At 38.7% G+C, this 15731-nt stretch overlaps 2 protein-coding genes across 2 annotated transcripts in view; both read left to right on the top strand.

Annotated features, from left to right (window-relative positions):
• PRRC1 (proline rich coiled-coil 1) overlaps positions 1-15731 on the top strand; it is a 335161-nt gene that overhangs the window by 33678 nt on the left and 285752 nt on the right. The gene's annotated exons all lie outside the window — the stretch shown is intronic.
• Positions 10038-15731, top strand: part of MEGF10 (multiple EGF like domains 10) — a 197997-nt gene continuing 192303 nt past the window's right edge. The window contains exon 1 of the mRNA XM_007527819.3: positions 10038-10896. The gene's annotated coding sequence lies outside the window, so the exon portion shown is untranslated. The remainder of the gene's footprint in view (positions 10897-15731) is intronic.

The raw sequence follows: 15731 nt of genomic DNA on the forward strand, positions 1-15731 counted from the left end.
TTACCACTACCTATTGTAGGCGTAATTGGATATAAAAAGAAAGTGGAATTCTTTCTAAATCTTTCAGTTCTACCTTTCTCTTTATTGGTCTCACTCTTAGGAAGGCTCTTAGGAATTTTAGTTAACATCATTGCCATTTCCATTTCATGAAAAAAAGATATTTTTATGTTAAAATAAATTTCCTGGTATTGAATCTCATTTTCCTGATTTGGTCTAAGCAATCTTAACCACACACTATAGGCAATTTGAGGAAAGAAAAGAAAAGAAAAAAAGGAACTGCAACAGCTAGTTACTTCAGAAAACATATATTCTAACCCCTAAATCTTATACATACATGTTGAAGATGAAGATATAGGCTGAAGAACAACTACACTATTTCTGAGATGATTTTTTTCCTCTGTGGATTATGGATATAATCAAATAAGTATAACAACTGGTTCTGGTCATGAAGGTTCTTGAAATAAATAGGCCACTTTTACTTCTCTGCTGTTGAAACTGTCTTAAGCACACTATATGGTCACAGATACAACTTTATGTGAATCTTTATATACTTGCTTATTTCATAGCATGCATTTAAAATATGTTTGAAAGATAAAAGTCAACATTTATCAATTATGTGCTTTGTACAGTCAGAATATTGGTACTTTATATTCACTTATGTTATAAAATGATTCATTAGCCACACACACAACTATTTAAATTAAAAACTTAATTAAGAGGAAATTAAATTAAAGTCCAGTTCTTTAGTTATGGTAGCTACATTCTGAGTGCTAAATAGTTATGTGACTGATTGCTACTATTTAAATAATTGTTACTTTGATGAATGACATAGACATGTTATCTCCATCATTGAAGAAGTTTCTATTGGAGTACTCTGAAATTCTGTCTCAGTTCCTTATTTCTTTTACTTTTCTTTTCATCCTTCTCCTTTTTACTCTCTTCTCCTCCTTCTCCGTCTCCTCTTTATTCTCCTTTTCCTCTTCTCTTCTCTTCTCTTCTCTTCTCTTCTCTTCTCTTCTCTTCTCTTCTCTTCTCTTCTCTTCTCTTCTCTCTCTACTGGGATTAATGCTGGGCTCTGTGCCTACATGAAGACTGCAGTGCTCCTGGCAGTCATATTTTATTTTGCTGATAGAGGGTGACTAGATAGATAGATAGATAGATAGATAGATAGATAGATAGATAGAGAAGAGACTGAGGGAGACACCTTTATCACTGTCCTACCATTTGTAAAGCTTCCCCCCCAGCCCTTTACCTCTTTCCCATCCCTCTGCACATGGGATAGGGTCTTGCACCTGGATCCTTATGCAATATAATGTTTATACTATACTAGGCAAGCCACTGCCAGGCCAATTCTAATAGCCTTTCATTATGTTAAATAGCACCATGAAAAAGCCCCCGCCCACACAGGTTATTACTGAAGCTCAGTGGCTGCATGACAAAACTATTTTCTTGGCAATTATTTCTTTCTTCCTTTCTTCTTGCTGATAGTGACAGAAAGAAAAATGAGAGGTAAGGGGAAGACTAATAGGGAAAGAAAAAGAAATACTTGCAACACTGTTCTACCCCTAGTGAAGCCTCTCCAATGCAGGTGGCATTTGGGGTTTGAACTCTGGTCCTTGCCCATAGTAAGGAAACTACATGTTTTTTCTACAAAAGAACTTGTCTAGATCTTAGAAAAGTCAGTGTCGTGGGTAAAAAAAAAAAAGTAAGGGTAGTGAGTATTGTTTTAGACATTAAATGACTTCAGAGATTACCAAATGTAATGTTTGATCCAGGTCTAAACAGAAAAAGTTAATTTATTTTTATTCAGTGAGGCAATGTGATAGTAGACTGAACAGTAGATAATGTTAATTCTGTTGAATGTGGTACAACTATTTTTTAAACAATTTATTTGTTAATGAGAAAGATAGGAGGAGAGAGAAAGAACCAGACATCACTCCGGTACATGTGCTGCCAGGGATTGAACTCAGGACCTCATGCTTGAGAATCCATTGCTTCATCTACTGCACCACCTCCCAGACTACAAATGTGGTACAACTATTCTGTTAAAGTACATAACATTTTGAAGATTGAGGTTGATGCATTTAGAAGTTAAATATATTGATGTTTTCATTTACTTTGTTATTATACAGTAAGAGACATAGGGAAACATGAAACAGTTATAGTACAATGTAAACTATTGTTAAATATAGGCAGTAGATATTATTGTTTCTAATTTCCATTGGCTTTAAAACTTGTGAAATGCATGGCTTAAAAAGCTTTCTCCTTTCATGGGTTTTGCTTTTAGAAAATGTTTTGTTAGAGGGCAGGACAGTGGCACACCTGGTTAAGTGCACATACCATGCATATGGTTTGATCCCCCACTCCCCACCTGCTGTGGGAACGCTACATGAGCAGTGAAGCAAGTCTGCAGGTGTCTACTTTTCATTTTCCCTTTCTGTCTCCTCTCTCCTCTCAGTGGCCGCTGGGAATGGTGGATTCATAGTACAGACACTGAGCTCCAGAGATAATCCTGGTGGAAAAATTAAATAAAACAAATAAAGGAAAATGTTTTGTTAAATAAAATTTGAAAAGATATCCATCAAGATTATTTTCTGGTCTCATAATGGCTCATTTATTTTAATGTAATTTTGTATATCTGAAATTTGGGTTTAATATACAACATAAAGATTGCTTTCAATTTTTGGTAGAGATTGTAAATATCTGTATTTGCTTCTCTAAATCTGCTTATTGCTTTTTTTTTTTTTTTTTGCCTCCAGGGTTATCGCTGGGGCTCAGTGCCTACACTAGGAATCCATTGCTCTTGGCAGCCTTTTTTCCATTTTATTGGATAAGACAGAGAGAAATTGAGGGGGCTGGAGAAGATAAAGAGGGGGAGAGAAAGCTAGACACCTTGGGGGTTGTATTGTTATGTGGGAAACTGGGAAATGTTATGCATGTACAAACAAACTATTATATTTTATTGTCAGCTGTAAACCATTAATGTCCCAATAAAAAATTAAAAGAGAAAAGAAAGATAGACACCTGCAGACCTGCTTTACCACTTGTGAAGTGACTCCCCTGCAGGCAGGGAACCGGGGATTTGAACAGAGATCCTTGCATGGGTCCTTGTGCTTCCTACTATGTGCACTTAACCTGGCTCACCACCTCCCGGCCACTGCTCATCACTTTTTTCTAGAAAAAATAATCTCCTGGTTTTAATTTAGGGATTTTTTAATGCCTTTTATTTTCTGATCATATGTTCTAGGTAGTACTGAAACAGAAAATTATAATCTTGGTACTATTTTTAGAGATTTATTTATTTAATGAGGGAGATAGACTAAAGCACTGTTTTGCTTGGGCATATACTGTGAGAAGATATAACTTGAGTTTCCAAACCCTGTGTCCTATTTGCTCAATTACTTCTCTGACAACACTGAATTTAATTTAGTTTGGGAAAAAACAAAAACAGAAAACAAAACAAAACAAACAAACAAACAAATAAAAAACAGCGGGGGCAGAAACCATAATCCTTGTTGATAACTGTATAAGAAATTTAAAACTCATAGTTTGTTATTTTGTTGATGCATGGACAGACAAGTCCTATACTAGTATTAAAATAATACGATATTCTATTAATGTCTGTTCAATGCATGGAAAAAAGTTGACTGTGTATTAATGTAACTATTACAAAATGTAATTAAAATTTTGTATGTTTACTAGATGTCTGTCATTAAAAAGGAGACTGTGTTTGTAAGAAAAATGTTTCAGACTTGTCAAGAAAAGAAAACAGAAAACACTGTAGGTCTCTAAGGCAGAGAGTTTGCTACAAGGACTCCGGTACTCATAGAATCATTAGAGGGGCTGAATGAGGCCAGACAGGAGACTATCATTAGCTTGTAGGTTTACCGTCACACACACACAAAAAATTAGAAAGCCTATGTTTGCCAGAGTCAAGAAAATGTGGGAAACTGATTTTCATCTCTTGGTACTTTGTAGCTTTTAAGATAGGTAAAATAGCAGCTACTCCAAAGTATTAACATTTGAAAAGTTAGACTACACATCCCCCTGTTTCTAGAGAGTGAAGGAAAATGATTTCCACCTCTCTCCTACCTTTAGAGTTATCACATGAATAGACTAACTATTGGTGATGCCAGGAGTTGAACCCAGGACTTCTTTCATTCAAGTCCTATGGGCTAACTGCTGGACTATCTCTCCAGCCTTCAAAGATACTACCAAGAAAGTAACTCAGTGAATAGAGCACAAGATATATAAAATGGGGCACTGAGCTCAGTCCCCAGCACCATTCAGAATTCCCTCTCATTTGATTTTTGTTGGTTTTATCTTTGATCAAATTATGACCCAGCTCAGGAATATTGAGCTTATCTTATTGAGCTTAACACATGAGTTTATCTGTAAGACAGAGCCTAAACATGCATTCCAAACTCTGTTGTCTAGAAAGTCAGAGAAGCGAACTTCTCAGCCTTCCAACCTTATCAATGTAAGGAAGAGATAAAACAGTCTCCTCAGGTTAAAATAATATTTATTGGATAAAGACAGAGATAAATTGAGAGGGAAGGGAGAGATAGAAAGGGAGAAGAAAGAAAGACACAGAGAGAGGGCAACCTGTAGCACTGCTTCACTGTTGAATCTGTAAACCATATTTGTCATAGACAATTTATTTCACTGACCAGTTGACAGGCATTAACTTTCTTTTTAAAAATTTTATTAGTGATTTAATATTGACTTACAAAATTTTGAGTTAACAGGGGTATAATTCTGTACCGTTCCTACCACTAGAGGTCTGTGTTCCCATTCCCTTCATTGAAAACTGCAGTAGTTCTTCCAAGGTAACAGATATGGGTTGACTATTATTTCTATAACTATCTATGTATAATTATACATATTTGCTCATTTTTATGTAGTCTTGCTATGTCTTCTTTTCTAAGCCACACACACACCTGTTACTACTTCCAAATGTCCTTCCTTTTCCCCTCTTTTCTCTCTGGGTCCTGATGGAATTAGAATTCAGAGTCCTATGGTCATCTTACCCCAATATTTGCCCCTCTGGGAGTATGGACCAAAATGCTTTATGGGGTTTAAAAGGTAGGAGTTTTGGCATCTATAAATGCTTCTTTGCGGGACATGGGTGTTGGCAGGTCAATCCATATCCCCAACCTGTTTCTATCTTTCTCATTGGGGTAGAGCTTTGGAAAGGTGAGATTTAGGGATACTTTGCTAAGGTAATAAGGCATTAACTTTTTATAACATTATCTAGTCCAGCAGAACTTCTCAAATGGTATGTCAACCTGTTCTAGAGGTAACTAAGCAGGGCTGAATAAGCAGAGAGACTTTCATAAAAACTCCAATTCTCTTGATTATCCTAGTGTGTAATACAAATATAGCCCTCCCCTTAATGTATTATAAAAATGGCTATAAAGCACTACATTACAGTAAAATAATATTTTGTTGTTTTAAGATGAATAATATTCCTGAATGTGAAGACTTTAGAGTGAATTAATGTACAATAAGTATATAGAAGATTTTTCAGAGCTCTTGTCTATTATTATTGTGTGAATGCATTATTGTCATAGCAGAGTGTGAATACCAGAATATAATATTAATATTCCAGATAAGAATGCTAGGTAAATAACAAAGCAGACTGATAACAATTACCTGGGTTTCAGAAAAGTTAAAGGCTTGATTAATTCTTTATCAGTATTATCTTCTCACTTTCTTTACTTTCATACCAAGACTGAGATAATTACTAAAATCTGAGAGATAAACCAATCTACTGGGAGCCATATTCATGCAACTATGTGTGGTTTGGACAAGTGTATTAAGTGACTTAGAGAAATCCATGCTAATTTAAGATTGATCTTAAACCGATGTTAAAAAATGAAAAGTCTATACTAAGTTATAAGACTACTGTTAAATATAGTCATTGTTATTGAGAAATTATTCTTTATCACTACTTAAGATATAGCCAAATAGACATAGGTTCTGCTTTTTAAAAAGTTCATAGTCAGTCAGAAAAAGACAGATATCAACCAATAAACATAAGAAGTGAATTATATAGTGTATTAGAAGGTAAGCACGTTATTAAAATATATGATATATTAAAGGTAAATAATGTTTTTGAGAGATCTGGAATAAGTTGTAATATTGATAGAAAGCTTCAATGAGAAGGCACAGTTAGAAATTAAGGAGATGGGAGTCAGGTGGTAACGCAGTGGGTTAAGCTCACATGGTGCAAAGCACAAGGACCAGAGCAAAGTGCAAGGACTGTCATAAGGATCCCGGTTCGAGCCCCCAGCTCCCCATCTGCAGGGGGTCGCTTCATACGTGGTGAAGCAGGTTTACAGATGTCTATCTTTCTCTCCCCCTCTCTGTCTTCCCCTCCTGTCTCCATTTCTCTCTGTCCTATCCAACAACTACAACAGTAGTAACTACAACAATAAAACAAGGGCAACAAAAAGGAATAAATAAATAAACAAATATTTTTTAAAAAAAAGAAATTAAGGAGATGAGAGAACAAACCACATACCCAGATAGAAGAAATATCAAGGTTCCTAAGAGGGAAACACACCTCATATGTTTGGGGAAAAGATGGGAGACCAATGTATCTAGAGGGGAGTGAGCAAGAGGACAGCAGTAGGAGAGAATCAGAGCAGCACTGAGAAAATATAATGGATGTCATAGTGCACTTTATGACCAAAGCACTTATTTCCCCAGATGCAAGGGTCATTAACTGTAGGTAGCTCCTAACTAAAGTTCTCACCCAGAATTATCCTTAATAGAAAAGAACTCCCTCTTTCTTTGGTTGTACTCTCTCCCTGTGAGCAGCCCACATCCAATTACTGGTATGCTAGCTATTGGTAGAGTGGGAGTGTTCTAAAAAATAGCTACACACAATTCAAGCCAACTATGCAGGGGTTAGTGTCTTTATACCAAAGTCCCACTTACCTTTCTGGCCAATTCTGCTTTTCTATAAGTAGATTTTTAGCTTAATCATTCATTCCTGACCAAGAGATAAAACAGGGTGGGGGAGAGTTAGCACAGTGGTTATGCAAAGAGAATTGTAAATCAACATTAAAAAGAAAGACAGGCATTATGAACTGTTGTTGAAGATAAGGGACAACTTTACTACACCATAGGTGGAAATATAAAGTTAAATATTTAAAAAAAATTTTTTTATTTAGGGATTAATGGTTACAGTCAGCTGTGAAAATACAATAGTTTGGACATGCGTAACATTTCCCAGTTTTTACATAACAATTCAGCTCCCATTAGGTCCTCCTCTGTCATCATGTTCCAGGACCTGAACCCTCCCCACAAACTCAAGTCTTTTACTTTGGTGCAATACACCAACTCCAGTCCAAGTTCTGCTTAGTGGTTAAACACTATTTGTATAGTTAAACAATACTATACTAGCCAGTAATCTCTTTCATATGAAACAAGATATTAATAGCATATATCCATATAAAGACATGTAAAAGAATATTCTCAGCAGCTTTATTCCTGATTAGAGTAAATTAGAAACAGTCCAAATGTACATATTATGGGATAATACTCACCTATAAAAGACAGATTCAAATATCAAAAATTGCTGAGTGAGGGAAACTAGATAGAAAGAAATACATACTATACAATTCTATTCTAGAAAAGACAAATCTATAGTTACAGAAAGTAGCTCAGTTGATGAATACAAATCTCTTCCATGAAGCTGATTAAAAAAAAAATCAAAGTGGAGCAAACATGCTTTATTATTTTTTGAATTGTTATTTATTTGTATATATTTGCCACCATGGTTATTTCTGGCATTCTGATTCTGCACAATGAATCCTTGGCTCCCTGTGTCTGCCAGGCTAGCTTTGTGGGCAGGAGACAGACAACCAGGTACTCATGGCTGAGCTGGGAACGCAGTTCAGTCTTTATTGATTAGCGGGAATGCAGTGCAATCAGTCTAATCTTCATTCATTAGAAAATCCTGTCTTACTTGTGTTTTTGTTTCTGATATTGTTTTTCAACTTCTGCCTGAGAGTGAGATCATCCCATATTCATCCTTCTGTTTCTGACTTAATTCACTTAACATGAATTTTTCAAGGTCCATCCAAGATCGGCTGAAAGCGGTGAAGTCACCATTTTTTACAGCTGAGTAGTAAACACAAGTAGAAAACACAAGTAGAACCTGAAATGTAATTGGCATATTGCACCAAAGTAAAAGACTCTGGGGTGGGTGGGTGGGGAGAATACAGGTCCATGAAGGATGATAGATGACATAGTGGGGGTTGTATTGTTAAATGGGAAACTAGGGAATGTTATGCATGTACAAATTATTGTATTTACTGTTGAATGTAAAACATTAATTCCCCAATAAAGAAATACATTTAAAAAAATAATAAAAAAAGAAAAAAAAAGAAAATCCTGTCCTTTATATCTCCTGAGGCAGAAGTGTCAGGTTGGAAGAGGAAGTACGTAGGATAGGGGGTGGGGAGAAGGAAAAAGCGTGGGCACTCAGAAGTATCAAGCTTGCATCTAACCAGTGAGGATTAAACCAATGCCCTGTAGGCAGGGTGGGTCTCAGGTAAAGCAGTGATTATGTAAATAGATTACAGTGTTCCTTAAGCAGTGCAAGTGAACCTAATGTGATGATCAAAACAGAAGGGGTCTTAGAAGCAGAATTAGAAGCAGACCAACATGTGTCCATATATTTTTTTAACTAAATTTTTCCTTTTCTTTTTTAAGTGTTTATTTATTTATTCCCTTTTGTTGCCCTTGTTGTTTTATTGTTGTAGTAATTATTGTTGTTGTTGGATAGACAGAAATGGAGAGAGGAGGAGAAGACAGAGAGGGGGAGAGAAAGGTAGACACCTGCAGACCTGCTTCACAGCCTGTGAAGTGACTCCCCTGCAGGTGGGGAGCAGGGGGCTCGAACCGGGATCCTTACTGCTGGTCCTTGTACTTTGCACTACATGTGCTTAATCCTCTGTGCTACTGCCTGAATCTCTCATATATTTTTTATCTTTCTTTTTTTTCTTTCTTTTTTTTTTTCTTACTAATGTCTAGAAACCTAGAGACTGTCATAGAATAGGGATCAATCAGTTCTAGATTTTTTTTTTGTCTTGTACTACCCTGACCAAAGTTTGAATTCTTGGAAGACAGAGTCTGTGGGGAACTTCACTGAGCTTTCCTACTCCTAAAGAGGCAAAAAACGGTTCATCAAGCTGACTTATTTCCCATTCATACTAGTCTAACAGGTATTGTTTTCCCAAATCATTTTAAGAAGGGACTAATGGTCTACAATACAGTTGTTAACACACGGGTACAATTTCTCATCTCCCTGTGAAAAGTGTCTGCAAAACATTCTGATTCCCAATTTAGATCCTTCCCCACATTTATGCATCAGGACCCTAACCCCTCTCCATCTCCTTTCTTTCCTTCCCCTGTTTTTGTCAGGTAATGTTATTGACTAGAGACTCCTAAGCATTTGTGGATTTTCTTAAAAGAAATTGTTCACATTAATGTAAGGAAGAGAAACCTGGTATGAGAGTTTTTTGTTTTTTGACGTGGGCATGGAGTGTAAGCCTTTTCTTCCTTCCTCCCCTCCTTCCTTCCTTCCTTCCTTCCTTCCTCCCTCCCTCCCTCCTTCCTTCCTTCCTTCCTTCCTTCCTTCCTTCCTTCCTTCCTTCCTTCCTTCCTTCCTTCCTTCCTTCCTTCCTTCCTTCCTTCCTTCCTTCCTTCCTTCCTTCCTCCAGGTTGGGTGGATACCTGGAAAAGATAGAATTCACCAGAATATAAGAAAATACTTTCCAGTTATTGGAGATTTATGTCTATTTGGGTCCTCTATAAATTCCTTAATGGGAAGGAGAGGGTGGGTGGTCAGAGACTGAACTGAATTTAATTCAACTCCTAAATTAAAGCCGGCCCAATCCACAAAGACAGAAAAAACCTTTTCACCAAATAACCTCTTTGAGACTGCCCGGACTTCCTTAGTGAGTCGGCAGAGGGAGCACTTACCCAAGAAATCTCCTGAGAGCAGCGGTCCCTCCAACGGCCTTGGAGGGGGGTGAGGGGTGGAGGTCTGGTGACTCCAGGGAGTTCTCTCTGCCAGTGTCTTTGAGACAGATCCCTCACACCAAGGACCTCCACGCCAGCTCCCCGCCCCATCTTCCCAACCACTTTGCTGTTGCTTTGCACTGTCTGGAACGGCTAGTTGGTCCAGCCCTGTGTGCCACTGTCGTGGGCCCTCTCTGTCAGCGCTCAGCTGGTAGCTCCCCCAAATCTTCCCAGGAGGTCACGAACAGCTTCTCAGGGACTTGGGCACTGGGGGCGCTCACAGATCGTGGATGCAGACGGGCCCTCATTTTGCCATTCCCCCCACCTGGAGTTCATCTCTTTCAGTAACCCCATCACTGTTTGCCAACTTCACTCCCGGGGCGCTGGGAGTCGTGCGGGGCAGGGGCGCGGGACTCTGGGCGGGAGCACCCAACTGGCTGCACCAGGGACTTCAAGCTGCGCCCAGAGACACCCCCAATCCCCCAGAGGCTGCTGCCAGGAGGCAGCAGCTGCAGCCGCGGCAACTGCGGGAATCCTGGCCTGGCTAGGGTTACTCCCCCTACCCACCCCCGCCTCCTCCTCCAGCATCTCGGGCCAGACGGGGAAAATTTTGTTCAAGTTTGCAAGCAAGTACTTTTCTCCGCGCGCAAAGCTGAGGGTCAGGGGAGGCGTGGAGACCCGCCTGCTTTGCCCTGTGCCCTCCGCCTTTCAGCCTGAACTAAGACTCCCTCCCAAGTGTTCCTCTCCTTTGGGTCGCTGCTTGGAGGCTCACAGTGTTGTTTGAAACAAGATTTTGCTTCTTGGCTGACGCTGGGGGGGAAAGAACAGCGCTGAGAATCTCACGGCCTCGGGACCTCGGTAAGAGTTGGGCAAACTTAGTTCTGACAGTCCAGTCGACTGGACCTCGACGGAACTCTGAGTGGCTTCTTAAGGGTGGGAGCACATTTTCCTTAGCTATCGTTCACAACACACACACACACACACACACACACACACACACACACACTTTTGTTGTAGTTATTTGTTTTGTTTTGATGTTACTGTTTGTTTGCACTATGTCTTGTTGCTTGGGGTTGTTTAGAAATTTCTTGGAGTAATTTTCATGGGGAGATGCCCCCATTCTATATTGTTTTGTATCTGTTCTTGCGTTATTTTATTTCTATGGGTCCTATGCTGATGGGATGTCAGAGCTGGATGTGAGGAGACTGGGGAAAAACAGACTGAGAATGAAAAGCAGTTTCAGCAGTGAGGGCCTTTGCCTTCCAGGTCAGCTTCACGTCTCCCCTTGAAATCTCAACTTATTTCCTGGAGTTTGCTTTCTCCAGTAACTAGTATTCCGTTTTGCAGACAATTCACTCTCTCCACAGTCTGGGAAGGATGTTCACTCTTTCCTGAGTTTCCTGTTTCCTACAGGGGTGTTATAGTCACTAACTGGGTGATTGAAAGCAGAGACATCTCTTCCTTGTGAAAATGCTTGGATGCTTTTGAAGAACTGTTCTTTATAGTTACCCCAGAGAGATTTGTCTTGGTTGGTCTTTTCTTTTAAATTCCTTTATAATCTAGGACTTATGCCTGGTTTAGAGAAGTCCTTTGTCTTTTATTTTTCTCTCTGGATGTAAGAATAATGCCAAGCAAATGATATATAGTAGTATCTTTGACGCTTCTTTAGAAACTATGCTCACGGGACTCAAATTATTTAGGGGAAAAGTTAAAGTTGAAGATTCTATTGGTCCCAAAGTTTTTAGGTATCAGTAGTCATACGGATGCAGAGGAGAATGGCATTCCTTTCTAGTTGATGCCTTTTTCTCATTTATAGCAATTTATAGACTTTCTACTGATGAGGACTGGACATGATCTTTTTATCCAGATATACTATTTTTATTTATTTTTTTAATTTACTTTATTAGGGGGTTAATGGTTTACAGTCAACAGTAAAATACAATAGTTTGTACATGTCTAATATTCCTCAGTTTCCTACGTAACAATCCAATCTCCTCTAGGTCCTCCTCTGTCATCATGTTCCAGGACTTGACCCCCCCCTCCATGAGTCTTTTTCTTTGGTGCAGTACAAATGCCATTGTTTCAAGAGGCCTGCTTGTAAAGTTCTATTTATTTTGCTGATGTGAGGTCAAAGAGTTCAATGGAAGGTGAGCTCTGGGTCCTTCAGGTGCCCTGGGCTCAACTCTCAACTCTGCTTCCTTCCAGTTGTTTGCTTTAGGCAAATTACTTAAGCTCTCCATCCTCATTTATGAAGTCCAAGTGAAAACAACTGTGCTTATGTCAGAGAGCAGTTAAAAGGATTAAATAAGTTAAATACACATGGAGTGAGAATTAGCCTGACAGAGAGTAAGCATGTAAGTACATAAGAGCTACTATTGTTATTAAGCTGCCATTCTTTTTTTTTATTTAAGATTTTATTTATTTATTTATGAGAAAGATAGGTTGAGAGAGAAAGAACCAGACATCACTCTGGCATATGTGCTGCCGGGGATTGAACTCAGGACCTCATGCTTGAGAATCCAAAGCTTTATCACTGTGCCACCTCCCGGACCACATTAAACTGACATTCTTAACAATTGTTGTATTACTATCATAATGCTCTTAATAGCTACTTGTAGGTTTTACTCCTCCTTGCATGTACTCTGAAGGCTGCATAACCACCTAGAATGTGATATATTATTGAAAGTACCTCAGATAAGATCTTCATATTGTTTTTTTGTTTTTCTTTTCTTTTTTTATTTTTTGGTTTTGAAATTTCTTTTCCATTTATTAATTCAGCCAAATCAGTTATACTGATTAACTTTTTTTTAAATTTATTTTTTATTTAAGAAAGGAAAAATTAACAAAACCATAGGGTAGGAGGGGTACAACTCCACACAGTTCCCACCACCCAATCTCCATATCCCATCCCCTTCCCTGATAGCTTTCCCATTCTCTATCCCTCTGGGAGCATGGACCCAGGGTCTTTGTGGGTTACAGAAGGTGGAAGGTCTGGCTTCTGTAATTGCTTCCCCCCTGAACATGGACATTGACTGGTCGGTCCATACTCCCAGTCTGCCTCTCTCTTTCCCTAGTAAGGTGGGTCTCTGAGGAAGCGAAGCTCCAGGACACATTGGTGGGGTCTTCAGTCCAGGGAAGCCTGGCTGGCATCCTGATGGCATCTGGAACCTGGTGGCTGAAAAGAGAGTTAACATACAAAGCCAAACAAATTGTTGAGCAATCATGGACCCAAAGGTTGGAGTAGTGGAGAGGAAGTGTTGGGGGGGGGGTACTCACTGCAAACTCTAGTGTACTTCTGCTTTCAGGTATATATTTTGCAGTAGTTTATGGATATGTGTGAACATATGCTCTCTCTCACAGAACCTGGTCTATATCTAGGTTTTGGGACTTTGTTAGAAAGTGAACCACCTGAGATGGAATTAGAGTATACTATGAAAGGAAAGGTCTCACCTGAGTAATGAAGCTGAAGGGTTGTCATTCCACGCGTGAAGTCTCTGGACACAGTCTGAGCTGAAGCATGTTGAGGTGGAAATCATTGCATTGATTAGATTGCAATCCGCAGATGCAATATTATTTGATATGAATTGGGAGAGGCATGCAGGAAAGTTGGACAGAGCTAGAAGGAATTATGTTAAGTGACCTAAGTCAGAAAGATAAAGATGAGTATGGGATGATCCCACTCATCAACAGAAGTTGAGAAAGAAGATCTGAAAGGGAAACTAAAAGCAGGATCTGACTAAATTGAAAGTAGGGCATCAAAGTAAAAACCCTGTGGTGAGGGGTAGACATGCAGCTTCCTGGGCCAGTGGGGGGTGGGGGTGGGTGGGTGGGATGGGACACAATCTTTTGGTGGTGGGAATGGTGTTTATGTACACTCCTAGTAAAGTGTACTCATATAAATCACTAGTTAATTAATATGAGAGCGGGAAAATTAATTCTATGTCTCGAAATTTTTAAAACACAGACTGAGTCTTTTTAATATATAGGCTGTGTATTTGATATGTGGACTCTCTCAAAAGCCTAGAGACCAAGTAGATCAGAAGCAACCAATGGCACAGCTAGATACAAGATACTGGGTACTGTACAGCAAACCCTAACAAAAGGGCTTTTCAAAGTTAACCCAATTACCAAATAATGTGATGATAACATTAACTATTCATTGTCTTTTTGAACCCTAAGACAGCAGGAACCTCACATCTCCACTATAGAGCCTATATTTCCCCCAATCCTGGAACCTTAGGATAGGACTTTCCTGTTTGTTTTTTTTTTCTGCTGGAGTCCTTTCATAAGAAAGAAAAGTGTGCAGCAGAGCAGGGATCCATCAAGCAGGAGTCATTAAGTACTAAAGAGTACTTAAGATAGTCTAGCATGTGAGGACTTTATGCTCTGTTTACAACCTAATATTGCCTTAGAAAATCCTTTCACTAATACATTTTTTTAGCTAAAGTAAGTTTATATTTTATATTTTTAAAATTTTATTTATTATTAGATAGAGACAGAGAGAAATTGAGAGATGAGGGGGATATAGAGAAGGAGGGAGACAGAGAGACACCTACTGCTCTGTTTCACCATTTGTGAAACATTCCCTCTGGAGGTGGGAATCAGGGGCTTGAACCTGGGTCCTTGCTCACTGTAGTGTGTGCGCTTAACCACCTGTGCCACTGCCTGGCCCCCAAATATTTCTATGTAACACATTCTTTTAGAAATTAGTCGCTTACTCAGTAAATATTTATTTTTAAAAGACTTCCTTTTTGAACATTTCATTTATTTTTTATTGAAAGAGAGATACAGAGAAAGACTAAAGCACCGCAGTTCTGGTTTATGATGTTGCTGGGGATTGAACCTGAGACCTCAAGACCTTCAGGAATGAAAGTCTTTTTGCATAATTATGCTATCTCTTCAGCCCTTAAATATTTATTTTTTGAATATTTATTTATTATGAGAGAGATGAAGATAAGAAGGATAAAAGGAGGGACGGAGGATGAGAACCAGAGTATTGTTCAGCTCTGGCTTCAGGTGGTGGCTTGGGATCAAACTTGGAAGATAAATTGGTGCTCTGACAGACCGAGTCATTTCCCTAGTTCCTTCAGTAAAAAATTATTAAGCATTCACTGCATTTTACTTACTTTCCTAATGTCTGCATTAAGTTTGTTGGCTTCCTTTAAGAAGTGGGTATGTCCAAATATTTGCTTGTTATGTCTTTTCCTCCACCATTTTAAGTATCTTTAGGCTTCATGTAACACTAGCACTCTATAAATTTCATCCCAAATTCCTTTTAGTTATAATCATTTCGACAGCAATTACACTGAAGAGCACGTATTGTTGAGTACTTGAACAAAATAATCAGTATACCCTCTAACAGGTTACATCACCCATCATCAGTCTCATTCACTATGTGTAACCTTGTGATGGGAAATGAGGAAAGATCTAGAAAACGTCATGTTCCTTCTGGCTCTAACCTCCTTAAATTCACTGTCTTACCTCTGTGGTGGTCATTTTTTAACCTTCTTTATACTTTTAATATTTGTTTTAGGTATATAAATTATGTCTCTTCCATCACTGTGTGCTAATCAAAATGAATAATGACACAGATAATAAAAGGGAAAGCACTCAGCTCTACATGAATTTTGTCAATTATGCTCAGGCTTTCATGGGCATCAGAAGCATGAGGGACTTTTAAAAATTTACGATTT

This window comes from Erinaceus europaeus, chromosome 2 (assembly GCF_950295315.1).
Source record: "Erinaceus europaeus chromosome 2, mEriEur2.1, whole genome shotgun sequence".
NCBI lineage: Eukaryota > Metazoa > Chordata > Mammalia > Eulipotyphla > Erinaceidae > Erinaceus > Erinaceus europaeus.